Source organism: Bos grunniens, chromosome 2 (assembly GCF_055505025.1).
Source record: "Bos grunniens cultivar Pamir isolate PY7600 chromosome 2, Bosgru_T2T1.0, whole genome shotgun sequence".
Taxonomy (NCBI): Eukaryota; Metazoa; Chordata; class Mammalia; order Artiodactyla; family Bovidae; genus Bos; species Bos grunniens.
The window spans coordinates 29,555,378-29,560,490 of NC_141166.1; the positions used below are offsets into that span (position 1 = coordinate 29,555,378).

General features: G+C 44.5%; 1 pseudogene; it reads left to right on the plus strand.

Moving 5' to 3' along the window:
• Positions 1-1,124: 1,124 nt before the first annotated feature.
• On the plus strand, positions 1,125-2,196 carry LOC147377807 (glyceraldehyde-3-phosphate dehydrogenase pseudogene; annotated as a pseudogene).
• The last annotated feature ends 2,917 nt before the right edge of the window (positions 2,197-5,113 follow it).

Here is a 5,113-nt window from a genome sequence, read left to right on the forward strand (position 1 = left end):
TATAAGGACAAAATAAACTACCCAAAGTCTTAGGTATATTCGCTGTTTTATTAGGAGAGTAATATTTATATTATTTGTGAGTTATTGTGTGCATATTGTAGGATCAAACATATAAATGATTGTGTTGGTGTTATTAGAAACCAAATTTTTCAGTATAATAAAGAGATACAGGTATAAAATTAAGAGGTCAGTAAAAATCACAGCTAAATTTTAATTGGAAATAGTGTGAGTGAGGTGTGTGTATATGTGTGAGTGTATCTTTATATCCTAAGTCTATGCACTGAAAGGACCTAGGAGCAACATCAATCATCTCAGTAGTCATTATGACCCCTAGGACCCACATTATGGTCCCTAAAATCAGTCTTTACTAAAAGCTACCAAATATCTGGAGGAATGGCTGCTTCCATGTCTGGGGCAAGGAATAAAAAAGATTAACACATCTTCAATTCAGTTCAGTCACTCAGTCATGTCTGACTCTGTGATCCCATGAACTGCAGCACACCAGGCCTCCCTGTCCATCACCAGCTTCCGGAGTCCACCCAAACCCATGTCCATCGAGTTGGTGATGCCATCCAACTATCTCACCCTCTGTCGTCCCCTTCTCCTCCTGCCTTCAATCTTTCCCAGCATCAGGGTCTTTTCAAATGAGTCAGCTCGGGTGGCAAATAAGTTTCTAAACAGTAATATAAAAATTGTCTACAAATATATTATTCTATAATACAAAGCAAGGAAAGGAGCTTTAAGTGATTAATGGGATGTTTCAAGAGGAAACAAGAGCCAGTTTTAAAAGGCTTTCACTTACTTCAGGACAATTTTTATATTACTGTGATTGACTGATACACATTGAATATATAAAAATCCATACTTCCATAGTAATGCTCAAACAAGAAAAGTGATAACAAATATGTTTAGAAACTTATTTGCCACCCTTGACAGTAACTGTTATACCAACTCATTACTCTGCAAATGAAGAGTTAAAGAGAAGAGACTACCTTCTGAATTCTGAATTCTTCTTTATGAAATAAGATCAGCTAAAGGAAATAAGATCGGTTAAAAGAATGATAGACAGCTCTCTGCTCCTGCCTGTTCGACAGATAGCCGTAACTTCTGTGCTGTGCCAGCCACATCCCTGAGACAAGATGGTGAGGGTCGGAGTGAATGGATTTGGCCACATCGGGCGCCTGGTCACCAGGGCCGCTTTTAATTCTGGCAAAGTGGATGTCGTCGCCATCAATGACCCCTTCATTGACCTTCACTACATAGTCTACATGTTCCAGTATGATACCACCCACGGCAAGTTCCACAGCACAGTCAAGGCAGAGAACGGGAAGCTCATCATCAATGGAAAGGCCGTCACCATCTTCCAGGAGCGAGATCCTGCCAACATCAAGTGGGGTGATGCTGGTGCTGAGTATGTGGTGGAGTCCACTGGGGTCTTCACTACCATGGAGAAGGCTGGGGCTCACTTGAAGGGTGGTGCCAAGAGTGTCATCATCTCTGCACCTTCTGCCGATGCCCCCATGTTTGTGCTGGGCATGAACCACGAGAAGTATAACAACAACCTCAAGATTGTCAGCAATGCCTCCTGCACCACCAACTGCTTGGCCCCCCGGCCAAGGTCATCCATGACCACTTTGGCATCGTGGAGGGACTTATGACCACTTTCCACGCCATCACTGTCACCCAGAAGACTGTGGATGGCCCCTCCGGGAAGCTGTGACATGATGGCGGAGGGGCTGCCCAGAACATCATCCCTGCTTCTACTGGCGCTGCCAAGGCTGTGGGCAAGGTCATCCCTGAGCTCAACAGGAAGCTCACTGGCATGGCCTTCTGCATCCCCACCCCCAATGTGTTAGTTGTGGATCTGACCTACCACCTGGAGAAACCTGCCAAGTATGATGAGATCAAGAAGGTGGTGAAGCAGACGTCAGAGGGCCCTCTCGAGGGCATTCTAGGCTACACTCAGGACCAGGTTGTCTCCTGTGACTTCAACAGCGACAGTCACTCTCTACCTTCGATGCTGGGGCTGGCATTGCCCTCAATGACCACTTTGTCAAGCTCATTTCCTGGTACGACAATGAATTCGGCTACAGCAACAGGGTGGTGGACCTCATGGTCCACATGGCCTCCAAGGAGTGAGGTCCCCGGATCCCCAGCCCCAGCAGGAATATGAGAGGAAGAGAGAGTTCCTCAGCTGCTGGGGAGTCCTGCTCCACCTCGATCCTCCACCACACTGAGAATCTCCCGACCTCCACACGTTTCCATCCCCAAGGCCCTGAGGAAGGGGAGGGGCTTAGGGAGCCCTGCCTTGTTGTGTACCATCAATAAAAGTACCCTATATGCACCCCCCAAAAAAATGAATGATAGAAAATCATGATTTTAGTCAAGGATCATCAATGAATGGCAAAACAATTAGGTGAAAAGTTGATGGGGGACTAGATATTCTCACAGCACCAAAATATTTTTTGACAGATTGCATCCATACTGGTCACAAGAGAAAAATGTAACTTTACCATAGAGATCTGGCTGTCTCTACCTTAAATCAGTGATAAATTTTAGCATCACTAATAGTGAGACAGCCACACACTATGCACTTCCTGAAATAATGTAATTGGAATCATGTAGCACCACCTGTGAATTTTAAAATATTTTTACCTGATCCAATCAAGACTTAACTCCTATTTTCCAGAAATACAGGGGCTACACAGTATACATACAGGGGAAATACAGGGAAACATGTCATGAGGAAACAGACAAATCCGGAAGGTGAGGAGTTAGAAAACCTGACCTGATCTCTTCCACAAGAAACTGTCAAAAATGGGGGGAGGGGTGGCGAGGAAAGCACTGTTTATGCTAAAATTATTAAAGAGAATTAAGAAATATAACCAAATACAATGGTGGTCTTTGATTGACTGCTATTTTGAACGAAACAGCGGAAAAAGGACATTTTTGGAAATGGTTTGAGACATTTCAATATGAACTGAGTATGAAATGCTATTTAGAAATTACTTTAATTTTGTTAGGTCACAATGGCAATTTGGTGGTATAGGAAAATATCCTTATTTCTTGGAGATGCATGTTGAAATATTTAGAAGGGAACTTGGGCTTCCCTAGTAGCTCAGCTGGTAAAGAATTCACCTGCAATGCAGGAGACCCCGGTTTGATTCCTGGGCTGGGAAGATCCCCTGGAAGAAGAATAGACTACCCACTCCAGTATTGTTGGGCTTCCCTGGTGGCTCAGGTGGTAAAGAATCTGCCTGCAATGTGGGAGACCTGGCTTCAGTCCCTCGGTTGGGAAGATCCCGTGGAGAAAGGCATGGCAACCAACTCCAGTATTCTTGCCTGGAGAATCCCATGGACAGAAGAGCCTAGCAGGCTACAGTCCTTGGGGTCACAAAGAGTCAGGACACAACTGAGCAACTTTCACTATACAATGTCTATTGTTTACTTTTAAGTATTAAAAAGAAGTAAATATAGCAAAATAATAACTGTTAAGTCTAGGTGATGAGTATATGACTATTTACTATGCACCACTATCTTCTTTATCTTTTTATTTATTTTTTTGTATTTTGGAGAAGTTTTACTGAAAAGCAAGAGGGTAAAGTGATCAATTTTGAACTTTAGAAAGCTCACTCCCAAGCTTATTGGGTGACAAGAATGGAAGCAAAAGTCTAGTTAGATGATTACTGCAATAGTCATGAAAGAGCACATTGGTTGGGGTAGGACCATGAGCATGGAGAGAAGTGGGATGATGGGAGATATATTTTTCAAGCAGAAACCATAAGATTTTAATAGACCAGCCATGGAAGGGGGTGAAAGAAAGGTGAGGCAAGGCTAACAAAAAAAAAAAAAAGCCAGTACCTATCCAGTGTTTAGTACAATGGCTGTTCTAAGTGAGCCACATGAGTGTAATTCTCTCAGTCTTCACAGCCACCTCGTACTACTGGTACCTTCATTTCACAGACCAGGAAACTTGGGAGTAGAGAGGTTAAACATCTTGCCCAAACTTATACCCCTAGTAGATGGTATTTCTAAAACTGGAGTCCAAGCACACATGTGTAACCATTCCTGCTCTTAAGGATGACAGTCAGTCAGTCAGTTCAGTCGCTCAGTTGTGTCCCACTCTTTGCAACCCCATGGACTGCAGCATGCTAGGCTTCCCTGTCCATCACCAACTCCCGGGGCATACTCAAACTCATGTCCATCGAGTCGGTGATGCCATCCAACCATCTCATCCTCTGTCATCCCCTTCTCCTCCCACCTTCAGTCTTTCCCAGCACCATGGTCTTTTCCAGTGAGTCAGTTCTTTGCATCAGGTGGCCAAAGTACTGGAGTTTCAGCTTCAGCATCAGTCCTTCCAATGAATATTCACAACTGATTTCCTTTAAGATTGACTGGATGAATCTCCTTGCAGTCCAAGGGACTCTCAAGAGTCTTCTCCAACACCACAGTTCAAAAGCATCAGTTCTTCGGTGCTCAACTTTATAGCCCAACTCTCACATGCATACATGACTACTGGAAAAACCATAGCTTTGACTAGGTGGACCTTTGTTGGTCAAGTAATGTCTCTGCCTTTTAATATGCTGCCTAGGTTGGTCATAGCTCTTCTTCCAAGGAGCAAGCGTCTTTTAATTTCATGGCTGCAGTCACCATCTGCAGTGATTTTGGAGCCCCCCAAAATAAAGTCTCTCACTGTTTCCATTTTTTCCCCATCCATTTGCCATGAAGTCATGGCACCGGATGCCATGATCTTAGTGACAGAGAAATCATTAATTGAGATGCGAAAGAGGACACATTCTATTCACTTTTATGCTCCACATCTTAAGGTTATCCTTATCACTTATCCTTCCTGGTCCCCACCCAACGGGAACCCTTCCTGCCAACCCTGAGACTGGGTGATAGAGGCAGTGGCCCTTGGGGAGAAGAATATGTCAAGTTGAGGCCAAGCGAAAATTCTAAAGAGGCACCTACAGTTGGGTGTAGGAGGGCTGGGATAAGTAGGAGCCCCACGAAGACTGCGCTTTTACGCCATGAATGACGCAAATCTACGCCAGAGCGGGGGGTGGGAATGTCGTCACCAGCCGCCTGGGGTTGGCAGAGTTACGGCGAGAGG